The sequence below is a fragment of the Ailuropoda melanoleuca genome, chromosome 2, assembly GCF_002007445.2.
Source record: "Ailuropoda melanoleuca isolate Jingjing chromosome 2, ASM200744v2, whole genome shotgun sequence".
NCBI classification, from domain to species: Eukaryota; Metazoa; Chordata; class Mammalia; order Carnivora; family Ursidae; genus Ailuropoda; species Ailuropoda melanoleuca.
The window spans coordinates 7,545,298-7,564,721 of record NC_048219.1 but is presented as its reverse complement, the minus strand read 5'-3'; positions in this window follow the sequence as shown (position 1 = coordinate 7,564,721).

Below are 19,424 nucleotides of genomic sequence, written 5' to 3'. Positions count from 1 at the left end.
CAAATAGGCAGGCCACAGGCGGTCACTACCCGCCAGATATTTTGGTTTGCCCCTCAGTGTTTTATAATTTTTAAATTACTTCCTAGCATTAAAAATGGAAATTCCACATTTAAGGCCAGATTCTTAACTTCTCGTAAAATGTGAAGGTTTGACAATGTATTATACCAGATCTACAAGGAAGAGGACATATAACAGGGAAACATAATTTCTTCCAAGGGAGCCAAGTAATGCTCCCTGAAGAAGTGATGTTAACAGCTGAGACATTAAGATTAAATAGAGGTTAGCCTGATGGAGAGAGAGGGGACAATGCTCCCAGCAGAGGGATTGCCATGTTCAAAGGTGTTGAATCAGGGAGTTTTAGTGCCTCCAGAAGACTTCAGGAAAGCCCACTGGCTGGAGCAGAGTGAGCAAGGGGAAGGTGGGAAGAAGATAAGGCTCTACTTGGCACCTTAAAGATTTTGGGCTTTATTGTGAGACCAGTGTAGTTTAAGGCTGGAAGCTGGGAGGTAGCCAACTGGGGGCTAGATGGTTAGAATGCAGAAGGGTCAGAGGCCAACAATTAGCAGCTGAGAAAACAGAAGAGTACTAGGGCAGAATAGGATCTATATCTAGAATAGGATCTATATCTAGAAACGCTGGGCGTACACAGGACTGCCTGTCAGGTATGGTCTGACAAAGGGCAGACTTTATAAGAATCAAGTTGAGTTGGACACCAGGGTGAATATCTTATGTTCATTTTAATAGTGGAAAAATGGGAAGAAAAAAGATTTGGCCAAGGGCATATAACAAAAAAGACACAGAGCTAGATTCACAATACCTATCTCTAATTTGTTCCTCCTCTCACTACACTAGTTTTCTCAAGGTGAATAAACACTAGTTTTCTCAAGGTGAATAAACTCAGCACTATGTTGCTAAAAATAATATATCCCATTTATTGAGAGCTTGCTAAGTGTTAGGCTCTGTGTACATGTGCATTATTATCTCATTAGTTCACTCAGTTAACAAATATAGTCCACCCAAAATATTATATACCAAGGGACTCTTAGGCACTGGGCACACAGCAATGAATGAGACAGACACCATCCCTATCCTATGGGAGTTCACAATCCAGAAAGGAAATGAGTAGTTGAGGAAGTAGTTATAAAGGGTAATTGGCAGGTAATTTAGGGAGAGTATAATAGGTGGCAGTACCATAGGTGGCAGGGAAGGCTTTCTGGAAGAAGTGACAGTCAAGCTGAAAAAGCAGGAGTAAAACATAGGAAAGACTGTTCCAGGGAAAGAGAAGGCACTACCTGGAAAACCCTATTCTCACCATAACTTGATGAGATAGGAACTATGATTATCCCCTTTTTCACAGATGAGAAAACTGATGTTCTTAGAGATTAACTGATCCATTAGACAGTGCTAGAGTGAGGATGTAAGCCTGGATTTACCCAGACCAAAGCGCATTCTCTTAGCTGTTCAGCTAGATATTCTATTATCTTGTCCTTTCTTTCTAATGGTCATAGGAGTGGAATGGCATATTAACTGAGGTGTCTGCAATGCAGGAAGTTGAAATCATGGCTTACAAACCATTCAAGCATGTCTGTGTCAGGGTAGGCTGTCAATTGCGGAATGGTAGCTATTTAGTGACACAGGTCTGCACTAAATGCCTGAATGGATGGTTCGCTCAACTGGATATGATTCAACAGCTAGTACTGAGCGCCTACTATGTGCCAGGAAAGGTGCCAGGCGCTGTCAGAATTACAGAGATGATGAGACAAGTTCCTAAGTACTAGGCTAAAGATGGCATTTATCACTAACAAATTAAAAAATTAAATAACAAAGCTGTAATCCTGGCAGTTAGAAACAGTAGGTAACTTGTAATAGCTACCTGATTTTGGGCATCAACCATATGCCAAGCATTGTGTGAGATACCTAAATGAAAATAAAAATGATCATGGTCATAACTAAAAACTAGAAGCACATACTGTGTTGAGCAGTTTACATGTATTATCTGATTCTTTTAACCCACATTCATTCTATAATGTTAGTATTATAGTATTAGTGACACTCCTTATCATTATGATAGTTAATATTGCCTATTTGACAGATGAGGAAACTGATGCAGAGATTTTCATCTGAGATCTCAGAGCAAAGAGGTAGAAGAGCTAGAAATCAAACCCAGGTCTGCCTGACTCTAAAATGTGGGCTCTAGGGGGGCGCCTAGGTGGCTCAGTAGGTTAAGCATCTGACTCTTGATCTCAGCTCAGGTTTTGATCTCAGGGGCTTGATCTCAGGGTTGTGATTTCAAGCCCCATGTCGGGCTCCACGCTGGGCATGGAGCTTACTTACAAAAGGGGTGCCTGGGTGGCTCAGTCCTTAAGCGTCTGCCTTCGGCTCAGGGTGTGATCCCAGGGTCCTGGGATCGAGCCCCGCATCAGGCTCCTCATCTGGGAGCCTGCTTCTTCCTCTCCCACTCTCCCTGCCTGTGTTCCCTCTCTCACTGGCTGTCTCTCTCTGTCAAATAAATAAAATCTTTGGGAAAAAAAAAGCAATTGGCCAAGAACAGGATTATTTAATCACACACACACACACACACACACACACACACACACGTGTACACACACAATACTGATAGATCATTGTCCTTATAAAAAAAATTTAAATACATAAAATAAAATAAAAATAAATAAAATAAAATTTGGGCTCTAGACCATGTGCCACACTATCTCTGCAAGGAGAATCAGCTTATAAAAACCCAGGGGAATTTGGTATGATCTGTATGGCCAAGTATATACCCAGATAGAGGAAATAAATGTCAGTGCTTTTAAAACCCTCCAGGGAAGTAGAGGAAACAGGAAAAAACAACAAATAAACCAAATAAACAAAAAGCAATGTGTCTAGTAATTAGACACTAGTTAATCCCTAAAACAGAGAACCTACCCAAGATATTCATAAACTATTCTTTTCTGTCATTTAATTCTGCTTAAATTTGCCTGTAGAATTATCTTTAAATTTAATTAGAAACTAAAGCTCAGAATTTTCGGTATCAAGATACAGTTCCTTTAATTCTTAATTTATAGCAATGTGAGAAAGAAAAAAAAAACTATTTCACAAAATCCAGTGTCAAGCAAATAAGTGACCCCATTAAGTATGGGGTGCAAGCTGTGCTTAGCAAACTGGGAGAAAAATGTCCCCAGCAGGAGGCAGTCTTCAGCCCTGAGCCGAGTGAACGCTCTGTCCCCGGGCAGGGAGGTAAGCAGCCTTATTCCAGATGTTCAGATATGGCCAGAGCCGAAATTTGTGTAGCTAAAGAAGTGCCCAGAATTGGTTCTGTGACACACAGACTGGGGAGATCACTGTTGTGTTCAAACATATGGATATTTACATTTCCATCTGCTTATTTATCCTCTGTCTCAACATAAAAGAAACTAATATTTATCAAGAGCCCCTTTGTATATAGTATATTGTTGTCTCAACAATTCATTTAGTACCGTAGAAATGAGTTCAGAAGAGGTAGAACTTCTATTATAGCAACTATAAAAAATTACTTATTATAATTACCCTGTTACTAAAACAGTAACTATAGCTTCCATTTATTGAGTGCATACTATGTGCCAGACACTGTGAAGGGCACGTCTCATCCATTACTTCATTTAATCTTGATGACAATCCTGTGGCATAGGAACTATTACCCATTTTACAGGAAAAGAAACAGACCTTCAGGAGGTTAAACAACTTCCCAAGGCCACACAGTGAGCAAGCAGCGTCTGTTCACGTGTCTGTCTCCCCACCAATCGCTGTAAATATCTTGAGAGCAAGCACTACATCTTATTCATCTCTGTATTCCTAGTCTCTGACACTGCCTGGCACAGAGTAGGCAGAATCCGGTAAACATTTTTCAATAAATGAAAAAGAAACAATTTCCCAAGATAAGTGGTAGAGCCGTCATTGGGATTTAGGTCTTCTGTCTTCAAGTCTAGTGTGCTTTCCATAATTAAATACTGCCTGCCTAAATCAGGAGCCTGATTAATCTCTCACATGCTTCTTTTACTCTGGAAATTCCTATGAGACACTTTCCATGTGACGATAGAGCAATTCCACTTCTCAGTCTTTACGTTACAGAAATACTAGCATACGTGCTTAAGGATGTATTACTAGGGTATCCACTGCTGGTATTTCAGAAGAAAACTGAAAAATAAATGTCCATCCATGGAAGTATGATTAAATGGTATATCTATTTTATAGAATATCGTACAACTTTAAAGAGAGTAAAGTAAGTCAGAGAAAGACAAATACCATATGTTTTCACTTATATGTGGCATTTAAGAAACAAAACAAATGAGCAAAGGGGGAGAAAAAAGAGAGAGAAAGACAAATCAAGAAACAGATTCCTCGGGAACCTGGCTGGCTCTGTCAGAACAGAGTGTGATTCTTTTTTTTTTTTTTTAAAGATTTTATTTATTTATTCGACAGAGATAGAGAAAGCCAGCGAGAGAGGGAACACAAGCAGGGGGAGTGGGAGAGGAAGAAGCAGGCTCACAGTGGAGGAGCCTGATGTGGGGCTCAATCCCATAACGCCGGGATCACGCCCTGAGCCGAAGGCAGACGCTTAACCGCTGTGCCACCCAGGTGCCCCCAGAGTGTGATTCTTGATCTTGGGGTGGTGAGTTTGAGCCCCACGTTGGGTGTGGAGATTACTAAAAAACCCGAAAAACAAAAAACAAAAAAACAACCTTAAAAAAAAAAAAAGAAACAGACTTGCAACTATTGAGAAGAAATTGATGGTTACCAGAGGGGAGGGGGAAAGGGGTGAAGTAAGTGATGGGGATTAAGGAGTGCACTTGCCATGATGAGAACCAGGTGATGTACGGAAGTGTTGAACATCTGAAACTTACATAACACTGTGTGTTAACTAACTGGAAATAAAAAAATAAAATAAAATAGAGTAAGGTAGACTTCTACTGATGTAGAGAATGAACGTAAGATTGTACTAAGCAGAATAAGCATGTTTCAGAATGTTAAGTATGCCTTAGTGTGCCCAATAATAATACTGTCTTCAGCATCTGTTATGCACCTTGTTTCAGGTACTCTTCAAACTGCATTACACACATTCCCATATTTCATTGAAACTAAGATATTGTTTATTGAATGCTTACAATTACTTGGACCTGTGCTAAACATTCTGATTTCGGAGATAAAGTTAATGGCTATAACTTCTCCCGCATTTAATTTTCCTATCCATCCCCTCCCCTCCCAATCCCACTAAAACTTCAGTAAAGGATTGCATTAAAGCATAAAAAATTGGAGAGGGAACAATAAATACAACAGAATTTCGCAGATGGAAAAGCAGATAAATGAGGGTTCTGGCAGACCCAACAACACTGAATCCTGGGCCAGAAACTGGAGAAGGCTGAGAAGCAGCCTGCTGTGTTCAGGAATTAACATACCACTGGTATCCTTGGAAGTGAGGGGTGAAGAGCCCCTAAAAAAGAAGCCCCTAGTTCCCTTTCCTATTTCCTATTCTATTCCTTTCGGTGACCGCCCCCTTCCACCTCTGAAGAAGTATGGGGGTTTATTCTCTTGAGAGAGTAAAACAGACAATCTCTGGAGTAAGGGTCACCAGTACAGTTAAGGGCATCATAATAAAAACAGGGGAATCCGCAGACTTTTCCCACACTCTGCTCCCAGAAGCTGGTAGCCAACCTTTACCACCTGTACAGATGCATATTCTTTAGGGAAAATGAAGCCCAATATTAAAGGTCTAGAGATAATGGCAGTGAGGTCTCCCAGCTAATGGTTCCTCACGGACATTGACTTATGGGCAAATGACCTCATGGTCAATGGCTCTCATTTTCTTTCTTTCTTGTTCTTTCTTTCTTTCTTTCTTTTTCTTTCTTTCTTTCTTTCTCTTTCTTTCTTTCTTTCTTTCCTTCCTTCCTTCTTCCTTCCTTTCTTTCTCTCCTTTTCCTTTCTTTTTCCTTTCTTTCTCTTTCTTTCTTTTTCTTTCTTTCTTTCTTTCTCTTTTTCTTTCTTTCTTTCTTTCTTTCTTTCTTTCTTTCTTTCTTTCTTTCCTTCCTTCCTTCCTTCCTTCCTTTCTTTTTCTTTCAATTATGAAGTAATCTCTACATCCAATGTGGGGCTCAAACTCACAACCCGAAGATCTACTGACTGAGCCAGCCAGGCACCCCTGAATGGCTCTCATTTTCATGCACAGATCTTTCAATCAGCTTTAGTGCCCCACTTTATCCAGGAACAAAAAGGCAAGGATTACCAGACATTGAGACTTTCCACCAGGAAAGAAAGAGACCAAACAAGAAAGAAATTTGGAAGAAGTTGAGGCAATGCAGAGAAAAAAAAACTTTAAAAATTATCATGTATATCTTCAAACAGAAGAAATGATACCTGAATATGTGCAACAATAGCAGGAAACAAAAATAAAGAATACTCGGGCGGGGGGGGGAGTTCTTGGAAATGAAAAAAACATGAAAGCAGAAGTCATAGCCCAATAGAAAGATTGGAAGAGAATGTGGAAGAACTCTCCATCAAAAAAACACAGCTTTGGAAAATAGGAGAAAAAAAATATAAGAAAATTAGAGCACCAGGGGCACCTGGCTGGTTCAGTCAGTAGACAATGTGACTCTTGATTTTAGGATTGTAAATTTGAGCCCTATGCTGGGTGTAGAGATTGCTTAAAAATAAAATCTTTAAAAAAAAATTGGAGGCATCTGGCAGGCTCAGTCATAAGACCATGTTGGACTCTTGATCTTGGGGTTGTGAGTTTGAATGCCACACTGGGTGTAGAATTACTTAAAATCTTTAAAAAATAATAAATAAATAAATAATAAAATAAAATATAAAAATTTAAAAAAGAAAATTAGAGCACCAGCCAAGGAAGTGTAACAGCTGAATAAAAGTTCCATAAGGAAAGATTATTTTTTTTTAAAGATTTTATTTATTCATTCGACAGAGATAGAGACAGCCAGCGAGAGAGGGAACACAAGCAGGGGGAGTGGGAGAGGAAGAAGCAGGCTCCCAGCGGAGGAGCCCGACGTGGGGCTCGACCCCACAACGCCGGGATCACGCCCTGAGCCGAAGGCAGACGCTTAACCGCTGTGCCACCCAGGCGCCCCAGGAAAGATTATTTTTAAAAGAGTTGATGAAATCATAAAAATCATTCAAGAACATTTCCTGTAAGTTTCCAGACTGTCCACTGTGTGCCCAGCACAATGAATGAGAATAGACCCACATTAAGACTTACCACTGTGAAATGTCAGAACTCTGCAAATAAAGACAAGATTCTATAAGCTTCTGAGGAAAAAAGAGACTGGTCCCATACAGATCAGGGATCAGAATGGCTTTGGCTTTTCAACACCAACACTGGAAGTAGAAGCAAAGGGAGGAATGCCTTCAAAATTCTGAAAGATGATTTTCATCCTAGGATTCTGTACCCGGTTAAACCACTGACACCATCATTAAAACATGTGGATAAAGACATAATCAGATACATGAGGGGTTAAAATTTTTACCTCTTTTTAAAAAATGTATTCATTTATTTTAGTAATCTCTACACCCAACATGGGGCTCAAACCCATAACCCCAAGATCAAGAGTCAGCCAGGCATCCCTAAAATTTTTACCTCTAATGCATCCTTTCATGAGAAGCTACTGGCAGATGCAGTCCACCAAAACTCGAGGGCCAACAAAGATGAAAGTTATGGGATTTAGCATGTAGGAGAGCCAGCACAGGAGAGAAGCAAAGGGAATTCCCAAGAAGCTGCAAAGAACATTCTAGGAAGACAACTATGCTCCAGACGTAGAGGGCTACCTATCCGACTCAAGCACTCTGACTCAAGAGAGACATACAGAAGACAGTCGTAGTCAAGAACTCTTACAGTTGAAAGTATAGATCCCAGGTGAGCCTGGCCCTGATTCTTACCTTCATTCAGCTTGTCTTGACCAGGTGGTGATGAAGATCATATGCTCCCCAAATTGGGTAATAGGGCAAGTGAAAAAGTGATGGTAATACCATAGCTTTGGGGCTAAAGACACTGTTTCCAGCCTCTGGCCATGCCAGCGCCCTCCTGCCCCCAGAATCATCCTGAGGAGCCAGTCTCTGATAGGGGATGGGCTTCCTGACATCAATCATCAGAGTTCTCAGACAGGAAACAGAGTCCAAATGAACCGGGCCTGATTTAAGTTACTGTAGAGATGGTGGTAGTCACCTTTCTAGGCCTTCCTCTCTTGAGTTGCTCTTCACAGTTGAATCTGAAGATTCTTGTAAAAGATTCTCTGGGATAAGAATTAAATACCCCTTGTGCCACATGGAGGGATGATCAGAGGTGGGCAGGGAGACCTCCCTGTAGGGACTACCAACTGTAGATGACTGAGCTGTATATTGTAAACCAGACTATCTAGATTCTTCTGTTACTTGATATCACTGGCATGAAAAAAAAGGAGCAGAGGAGGGAAACATTATAGAATAAGAGGAAACTTAAAGACATAAAAACTGAGTGTAACATGTTGACCTCTTTTGGATCCTGACCCAAATGAACCAATCATAAAAAGACATTTTTGAGACAATTAGGTAAATGTGAATAATAATTGAGTATCACGTGATATTAACTGTTGTTAATTTTGTTAGATATAATAATGGCATGTTTTTGTTTAAATCTTTATTAAGTTAGAGATGCATACTAAAGTATTTAAGTGTGGAATGGCATGCTATCTGAGATTTGTTTAAAAATTCTCCAGGAGGGGTGCCTGGTTGGTTCAGTTTGTTAAGTGTACAACTCTTGGATTCAGCTCCGGTCATGATCTCAGGGTGGTGAGACTGAGCCCTGCGTCCAACTCTGCGCTGGGCGTGGAGCCTGCTTAAGATTCTCTCTCTCCGGGGCGCCTGAGTCTTTAAGCACCTGCCTTTGGCTCAGGGCGTGATCTCAGTGTTCTGGGATCGGGCTCCCTGCTGCACTGGGAGCCAGCCTCTTCCTCTCCCACTCCCCCTGCTTGTGTTCCCTCTCTCGCTGGCTGTGTCTCTCTCTCTGTCAAATAAGTAAATAAATAAAATCTTTAAAAAAAAATTCTCTCTCCCTCTCCCTCTGCCCCTCCCCACCCACTCACATGTGTTCATACACTCTCTCTCCCTCTCTCTCTCTCACAAAAAAAAGTGTTGGGGGACAGAGAAATGAAATAACATTGGTAAAATTTTGGTAATTGCTGAAGCTGGGTGATAGGTAAATGGGGGTTTACTATACACTTCTTTCTTCTTTGGGGTATGTTTGAAAATTTCCATAATATAATATTCAAAAACAGGGGAACACAATCAGTGCAGAAAATTCATGAATACAGATAAGCAAAAAGGAAAAAAAATATTATGCCTAACCCTACCATCCATTAAGGGGATTTTGTAGCTCTCACCATTATGCACATACACACATGTATATATGTATTTTAAAGTTGGGATCATACCTGATGTGTTTAATATTCTCTTTTTCTCATTTTATATATCATGAGCTTTTCCTCATGCATTACATTTTCTATGACAACGTTCTACCTACACAGTTTTGTTCTACAGAGTTGCATAGTATTTTATCATGGAATTGTTTTCTATTACTGTAGGATATGTTGGTTCTTTTGAGGTTTTATTTACTTGAAATTATGAATAACACAGCAAAAGGTATCAGCCTTAATAGTTTCCCTGGAAGAGGTTCCTAAAAGAGGAATGGTTGGGTCAGATCTTCGTTTACTTGTACAAATTAATGGTGGAGGACACACTGTCCTACCAACAACCTTGTGCTTTCATCCATCCCTGCTCTTCTCCTACTTCATTTTGAAATTGTCCTCATCTTTAAGATTTTATTTATTTGAGAGAGAGAGCGAGAACATGGTGGAGGGGGCAAAGGGAGAAGCAGACTCCCGTGCTGAGCATGGAGCCTGACAAGGAATAGATCCCCAGACTCCGAGGTCATGACCTGAGCTGAAGGCAGACACTTAATCGACTGAGCCACTCAGGCACCCCTGAAATTGTACTCACCTTTCAAGACCTACTTCTAACGCTGAAGTCCTTATGAGGTATGTCCTTACTTCTCTAATCAGATTGTCAGTTCCTAGAAAACAGTAAAGAGGGGTCCAATTTTGCTTCCAGTTGTAAGACCTAGTTTCCAAATGCCTGAAAATGATTTGTAGTTTTAGTGAATAGAGTTGCCTGGAACAATGGTTCCTAAACCAAAGATCTTCACATTCACCTAGAGAGATTAATAAGGGAAAAATAGAGATTCCTGGGTCCACATCCCAAAGATTCCAATAGGGTTGGTTGGGGAGATTTGGGTGATCATCAGGTTTAGCCAATGCTATTTCTGAAACACTTCATTTGCTTACTATTGCTTCTACATTGTCTTTATTGGATTATTCATTATATCTTCTTGTTTCTTCAAGTGTCATTTATTTGAATTCCTACAGTATTTGCATCTCAGGTGACCCATGTCCATAAGAGGTCTACAAATGCTGCCAAACTCTTTTTGTGTACAGAGCAGGACTGTAAATTCTTATCACCTGAGCTTCCTTGGGCTTCAAGGAATAAATCATTCCCATGCTCCCAACTGCCAAGTCTTATCTGGTTAAATGATACTGTCCTTGGAGATATCTTCTAAGGATCTTGATACAGACAAGGAATATCCATTACGCTTACCTGCTCCTACTTTGGCCACCAATGTCACTGTCCAAGGAACCTCTTAGGGTTCTTGGCCAGGGTTGGGACTTCACCAACCCTGATGTCCTTGCCAGTTTGTGTCCACCTCAAAATAACAGAGCAATTCCTCAAAATCTACATTGTAGCAAAGTGGAGTATATTTCAAAAAATGGTGGAAGAGACCTTTCCCCTCTACCTTTTTACATTCTGTCACCTGGGCCCCAGAGCAGCTCTGTTTGAGACTTCGAATGAAACAGGAAAACAGTTTTTGGTTTTTTTAAGATTTTATTTATTAATTTGACACAGAGAGAGAGAGAGAGAGAGAGCACAAGCAGGGGGAGCAACAGGCAGAGGAAGAGGGAGAAGCCGACTCCCCGCTGAACAGAGAGCCCAACTTGGGGCTGGATCCCAGGACTCTGGGATCACAACCTGAGTCGAAGGCAGATGCTCAACCTACTGAGCCACCCAGATGCCCCAGAAAAGAGTTTAATTTGCAGTCCCTCATTCTACAGGACTCAACACAGGCAGGTCCTCAAAGCTGGGCAGGGGGACACCAGATTGTCTTCCCCATGCAAGCTCTTCTGGTCCTCCCCATCAATATAAGCCCACCAAATAAACTCATGCCCATGGTAGGAGCACTACAGCGCAACTGCTGAGTCTTGATACGTCTGAAGGCAGCCTAGGTTCAAATCCAGTTCTGCCTCTTACAGCTGCGACCTTGGCCATGTTTCTCCAAGAGCCTCAGTTTTCTCACCAGTAAAATGAAGACAAGAATATCTATCTCAAAATATTGTTATAAGAGTTTAAAACATAATAGTTTTTTTTTAGCACAGTGCCTACAACATAGTAAGTGCTTCATAAATGGTAACGATGATTATTACCTGGAGAGCACCTACCTTTTCAGGCACATCTAATAAAGACTGAATTTCAAAAGTGGGCCCAATCTATGGTCAGTCTGGGACCCACAACCGTATTTGAGTGATTCCTTAAAAACAGGACACACCTTGTCCCAACAAATGAATATTGTTTACTTCAAAGCTGTCATCACCTTGGAGACAGTGCACTTAGGCCAGGGAGGTTTCTATTCTCCAAACCATTACTGGGATGCCCAGTTCAGAACTGTCTGCAGGGTGTATGACAAAGCCTCATTGGTAGCAAACCATCATCTTTTTTTTTTTTTTTTTTGAGTGAGAGAGCGTGAGCGGCAGGGGTTGGGGGGGGGTGGCACAGAGAGAGGGAGAGAAAGAATCCTAAGCAGGCTCCGTGCCCAGTGACCAGCCCAGAGCCCAATGTGGGGCTTGATCCCACGACCCTGAGATCATGACCTGAGATGAAATCTGACTTTTCAGATGCTTAACTGACTGAGCTACCCAGGTGCCCTGAAAATCTTCACCTTCTAGAAAGACAAATTCCAGTTTTAAAATAATCGGAAGTGGGACGCCTGGGTGGCTCAGTTGGTTAAGCATGTGCCTTCAGCTCAGGTCATGATCCCAGGGTCCTTGCTCAGTGGGGAGCCTGCTTCTCCCTCTGCCTGGTGCTCCCCCTGCTTATGCTCTCTGTCAAATAAATAAATAAGAATTTCTTAAAAGTTTTTTATTATTATAGTGTATGTAGCTTTTCCCATGCTTTCCCTTATTTTCTCAGCCTGGATTATCAGAAGTGGTACTGTTGAAATAAATATTAAAAAAAAAAGGGGGGGGCCTGGGTGGCTCAGTCAGTTAGGTGTCCAATTCTTGATTTTGGCTCAAATCATGATCTCAGAGTCATGAGATCGAGCCCTGCAAGGGGCTCCGAGCTGAGAACGAAGCCTGCTTAATTTTCTCTTACCCATGAGATCATGACCTGAGCTGAAATCAAGAGTCAGATGCTTAATCAACTGAGCCACCCAAGTACCCCAGAAGATTTGATGGTTCTTAATATTTACTTCCAAATTGCTTTCCAGTAGGTTTTTACTAATTTATGATGCCACTAGAAACACCTAAATAATACCCATTTCACTGCATCTTAAAAAAGCACTTAGTATCAAAAAAACCCCAGAAAAGCACTTAGTATCACAATTTTAATAAATTAGGAGGTGGAAAAAGATTTCATTCAAACCAATTTTAAGGGCAATTGGTTTGACTTCTCCCCTCCCCCCAAAAAATCCAAAAAATTATATGAACAATAGCAAAAATTTGTTAATAAGTATGTGATTTCTCAAAATAAGTACTTTGAAGGGAGCCACTTATTTAGATGTTTATCTTGATATATTTGTGTTTTTTTTTAAATTAATCTCATCATTTCACATTCACACCTCCAAGGAAAACACAAACAATTACAGTCCCGACAGAATGCCAGTGTGATGACTCATATCCTGTTCACCTCTTGAGTTCAGTGTTGGTTCTATATTGTCGGGGCCCCACTTTGCTAAGAACTTGCCACTGCCTAAGGGCATCCTGGACATGTGGGTCCATCGCTCCTTTAAGAAAAGAGGAGATGGGGGCGCCTGGGTGGCACAGCGGTTAAGCGTCTGCCTTCGGCTCAGGGCGTGATCCCGGCGTTATGGGAGAGCCCCACATCAGGCTCCTCCGCTAAGAAAAGAGGAGATGGGAGTGCCTGAGCGGCACAGCGGTTAAGCGTCTGCCTTCGGCTCAGGGCGTGATCCCAGCGTTCTGGGATCGAGCCCCACATCAGGCTCCTGCGCTATGAGCCTGCTTCTTCCTCTCCCACTCCCCCTGCTTTGTGTTCCCTCTCTCACTGGCTGTCTCTATCTCTGTCGAATAAATAAATAAAAAATCTTTAAAAAAAAAAAAAGAAAAGGGGAGATGATCTTTTAAAGTGAAAGAAGACTAACCCCTCCTTCACTCTTATACCGGTCATACCAGGTAACAAGAAGGGCACGGACAGGGTAGAAAATTCCAGTCACCCTCCCTTCCCTACTAAAGGAATGATCTTTTTCTGTTTTTTTTGTTTGTTTGTTTGTTTTAGATTTTATTTATTTATTTGAGAGAGAGAGAGAGAGCAGGGGGAGGAACGGAGGGAGAGGGACAAGCAGACTCCCCAAGCTCAGAGCCCATCACGGGGCTTGATCCCACAACCTTGAGATCATGACATGAACCAAAACCAAGAGTCGGAGGCTCAACCGACAAAGCCATCCAGGCACCCCATGCTTTGTTATGCTTTTGATTATTGTTTTTAAGTAACACAGGACATATATATTTATTGTAAAAAAAAAGGCAAAAACAGCTATAACATGTACAGCATTATGTCCAACACCAAGAAGTAGCTGTTAACATTCTGAAGTATTTACTTTCATCCCTTTTCCCCTATGTTTATGTTTTGTAAGTAATAGCATATTGTACACATTGTTTTTAGACTTTTTCCCCCCACATAATAATAATTACAGGTGATATCTATAAATGGGACAGGTACAATTCCAAGTATTCTTACACATAACTCATTTAATCCTCATGATAACTATAAGGAAGGCAATAGTAATATTCCCATTTACTGATAAGGAGACTGAGGCAGAGAAGTTAAGTAATTTGCCTAAAGTCACAAAGTTAATAAGTTAAGTAACTGGAATATTTTTCCACATCATTAAACTCATAACTACAAATTTTTTTGCATGACTGCAAGATATCTCATTTGTGAATAAAGTACCATTTAATTATCCCGTCTCCTTTTATGAGCCATCTAGATTATTTCCATGTTTTGACCTATACACATCACTAAGATGACCAGCTTTAAACTACACCTTTGGGCACATCCTTAATTATTTCCTGAGGCTAAATGCCCTCAAGAACAGTTGCATCAATTTTTATTTCCTCCAAAAAGGCGCTCCTTTCTCTATGTTTTCCATGACATTGAATGTTGTAAATTTTACCACTTTTGTCTATAGCAATGTTTTAAAATTCATTTTACCAGTTCTGAGAAATAAGTTCAAGCACTAAAGCACGAGTGATTTCTCTAGAGTAAAAACAGCCAGGGTCTAACACCTCCCCCTTTTCATAATCTCCTCCTGCTTTTTACAGATGCTAAACCTTATGGCTTACACATTAACTCATCTCAGAGGAATGAGGAGTGTTAACCTGGGACAAACCAGCTTACAGAGGCAAGATTCTTGTGGCATACAACTCAGCGTTCACTAATTCACTCACACATTTATTCAATAAATATTTGAAAGGTTATTATATGAGTAGTGCTAAGCTAGGCAAGGGTCATGACGTTCACAGAAATAACATAGGACATTGCTAAGTAAAACCTTCAGCGCATTACCTGACGCATATTAATTGATCAAGAAATCAGTATTTATGCCAGGCACCATGCAAAATGCTCAATGAGTGAATTATTTCGTTTAATCCCTTCAACAGCCTCTAGTAACTGGGTTCTTTTATCATTCCCATTTTGCAGATAAGAAAACGAAGGCCTAGAGAGGTCTATGCAGCTTGAGCAACATACTTGTGGTGGAGTTCACATTTGAACTCAAGACTCTAGAGTCTTTTTTTTTTTTTTAAGATTTTATTTATTTATTTTGACAGAGAGAGAGACAGCCAGTGAGCGAACACAAGCAGGGGGAGTGGGAGAGGAAGAAGCAGGCTCTCAGCGGAACAGGGAGCCCAATGTGGGGCTTGATCCCAGCACCCTGGGATCAGGCTCTGGGCCAAAGGCAGACGCTTAATGACTGAGCCACCCAGGAGCCCCATCAAGACTCTAGAGTCTTAACCATTATGCTGTACTATAGAACACAGTTCTTCCTTATAAGAAGCATACAGTCTTGTTAATAATACTAAAACTGAGGGGCGCCTGGGTGGCTCAGTCGTGAAGCGTCTGCCTTTGGTTCAGGGCGTGATCCCGGCATTCTGGGATTGAGCCCCGCGTCAGGCTCCTCGCTGGGAGCCTGCTTCTTCCTCTCCCACTCCCCCTGCTTGTGTTCCCTCTCTCACTGCCTGTCTCTCTGTCTGTCAAATAAATAAATAAAATCTTAAAAAAAATACTAAAACTGAAAAGAGCTAACAAGTAGTAAGCACTCATATGATAAGCACTCTGTTAGTTCTTTATGCATATTGATCATTTAATTCATTCGACAATTCTATGAAGTATTATTATATTCCTGTTTCACAGATAAGAAAACACACTCCGAGAGTTTAACTAACTTGGCCAAGACACAAGCAACTATCAAATGGTAGTGGGAAAAGCCAAGATACATAAAGAATTACTATAGGGAGAACATAATGAAATGTGAAACAAGGGATGCTACTTAGTTGCCATCAAATGTCAGAAGTCAGAGCAAAGACACTTTGTGACCTTCTAGAGGTCCAGGACAGAAAGGGAAAACCCTGGCAGCTGTCAGGCCCTGTATCGAAAGCCTTCACACAGGTTAGTTCACCCGATCTTCTGGGTGATGAAGGTATTCTCAGGTTGACAGATGAGGAAATAGATCCTCTGGGGGTGGTGGTGCAATATGTGAAAGGTCACATAGCTAGTAAATGGCATGGCTAGAATTGGAACCTAGTTGTTGCTCAAGCCTGAGCCCTTAACCACTGTCTTACATGCTTCCCATTGTTTGATCCTGTGGGGTTTTTTGTTTTTTGATCCTGCTTTTTGTTTGTGTAGGAGTCACCTAAGCAGAGATGAGTGGTAAAGGCAAAGAGGAAAGGGTATGAAGAAAGATAATACATATGCAAGAGTGTTGAGGTATATCCAAGGAAAAGGAAGCAGCCCTGCTTGGTCATTCATCTGGGGAAGGAGACCTTTGTTCATATAACTTTTATGACTATACAAAACTGTATAAATATCCATTTCTGCCCTTATAATGGGAGCTATTACAGACAGGGACTGTAGCTTAGCCATTGTTGTAACCTAGCATCTAGCACAGTGCTTAGCTTGTAGTTCCAGCAGAGAGTTGGAAAAATAGGGAGTAGTCACATTACATAGATCTCTGCATGGCAATTAAGGTAGTCCACAATTCATATATCCTAAACAAAATAGTAGGTACTCAAATCCAACAGGGTATTTAAAAGATAATATCATGATGCATTGGAGTGATCCCAGGAATATGAGGATGGCCCAATAGCAGAAAGTCTGTCAATGTAATTCACCACATGGATAGACCAACGGGTAAATATCATGTAATTTTTCATCATACTTAATAGAGACATTTGGTGCAATAGCATTAAGATCAGGACAGAGTCACAGATACTCATTATTACCACTAGTGTTAGCTAGAGTGTTGGAGAATCTGGCCAATTCTTTTAGACAAGAAAAAAGTGAAAGAGTTACGTACTTTTTCTGCTTGCCACTCTTGCCAATGATGTGATAGTCTATGTGGAAAACACAACATAATCAGCAGGCAAACTATCAGAACTATAAAAGTTATTAATCATGTTTGCAAGAAATCACCTTATAAAAATCAATAGTCTTCTTCTATACCAGGAATATTTGCCTTAAAAGTGTAATAAATAGGGGCGCCTGGGTGGCACAGCGGTTAAGCGTCTGCCTTTGGCTCAGGGCGTGATCCCGGCGTTATGGGACTGAGCCCCACATCAGGCTCCTCTACTAGGAGCCTGCTTCTTCCTCTCCCACTCCCCCTGCTTGTGTTCCCTCTCTCGCTGGCTGTCTCTATCTCTGTCAAATAAATAAATAAAATCTTTAAAAAAAAAAGTGTAATAAATAGATAACATGATCAATAATCGCAACTAAACTAGTCTATGGCAAGGATCAGCAAACTTTTTCTGTAAAGGGCCAGATAGTAAATAGTTTGTTTTATGGGCCGTGTGATCTCTGTGGTAAGCCACTCAACTCTGTCATTGTAGTACAAAAGCAGTCATAGACAATATTTAAATGAATGTGGATATTCCAATAAAACTTTACTTACAAAACCAGACAGCAGGCTGACCTGCAAAGGTGTGGTTTGCTGACTCCTGGTCTACAGAAATTGGCCTAAAAGCAATGCTGAAGAAGTTTGTTAGACATTTTTTCAGGGGTGCCTGGGTGGCACAGTCGGTTGGGTGTCTGACTCTTGATCTTGGCTTGTGTTGCGGTCTCGGAGTCTTGAGTGCATGGGATTGAGCCCCGTGTTGGGCTCTGTGCTCAGCGTGAGTCTGCTTGGGCTCTCTCCTTCTCCCTCTGCCTCCCCCCACCCCGCGCACTCTCTCGCGCGCTCTCTCTCTAAAATAAATAAATCTTAAAAAAATTTTTTTTCAACTCTATACAGGGACAGGAAAACCCGAAAAAATGTCATAGTTGGGGTAACCTCAGCAGCATAAAGATTTTATTCATTTGTTTAACAAATATTCAGAGTGATTACCAAAGGTCAGACATTGTTTGGAGTGCTAGGGACACAGCAGAAAACAAAACAAAGCACTTTTCTTAATGAATCTTACATTCTAGTAGAGAAGCAGTAAAAAAATAATCTGAAGTTGGATAGTAATAAATGCTATGAAAAAAATGAAATAAGATAAAGAGAGAGTGATGGCGAGTGTGCTACTCAGGATGGTCAGGGAAGGCTTCTCTGACATGTTAGCAGAGAGTAAAAGAGGTGAAGGAAGCCTGCCACAGTGAATTATGGGGAGTGTTTCATGCAAAGACATCAGTTCTCCCCTAAATCAATCTATATATATTCAATGAAATTTCAAGAAATATTCTAGTAGTAATGGTGAGAAACTAAAACATATTCTAAAATATGATAGAAATAAAAATAAAAATGATGCCATAAAAAATAATAAAATGAATATGATAGAATAAAGGTCTATGGAAACTAAGTCTATTCTGAGAAGGAAATAAAAGTTGGGCTACCTGCCCTACTGGTAGAACTGGCTCTACGACAAAGCCTCAGTAATAAAAATACCGTGTTGCTGGCACTGAAATGAAGAAAAAGACCAATGGAATAGAATGGAGAGTTTAGAAAGAAAGTATATACGTGGGAACTTAATATGTGATAAAGGTGGCTTAGAAAGCCTGCTTTCTGATGGTGACAGAAAAATGAATTCACTGTATGAAGAAAAAAATCCGGATTTTTACTTGAAACTATGTTAAAGGTGGATTCCAATTAAAGACCTAAATGTCGGAAATTAAAAGTATAAAACTAAAAAGGAAAAACTGTTACCTCCGGGTAAATAAAGACTTCTTAAACGAGACTCCAAATCATAAGGTCAAAATTTAGGGCATCTGCTTAACTAACAACATCACATCACAAAGTTAACAGGAAGGTGACAGACTGGGAGAAGGAACTGTGATGTTTAAAACAAACACGGAATGTCTAGAATATACATGTAATTCCTACCAACTAACTAGACAGGAAACCAGGTAGAAAAATAGGGAAAGGATATAGATACCTTAGTTTCACATACTAAGTCTATACAATGTCACATATAAAAAAAGGATATTTAAAAAGGCTCAAATTTGATTATAACCAGAGGAATGCAAATCAAAACAGCCAGGAGCTGCCACTTGGCATCCTCCAAATTAGCACAAACTAGAAAGACGACGTGGGTATGAGTTCCTGTGCACTGGTGATAGGAATATGAAATAGCACAGCCATTCTGAAAAGATATCTAGCAATGTTTGGCAAACTCAAGCGAGCTCACAGGAACATTCCACCTCAATCCACAAATTTCCTTCTTGCAATACTTTTTATGGTAATAGAGTGTTGAGGGCAATCTAGGTTTCCATCCTCAAGGGAAGAAAGGGTGGAAAACAGGGATGGATGCGAAATGGGGATGTGCCTGGATTCTGTAGCGAAAGAGTGGAAACGCAGGCTCCCCCATTTACTAAAT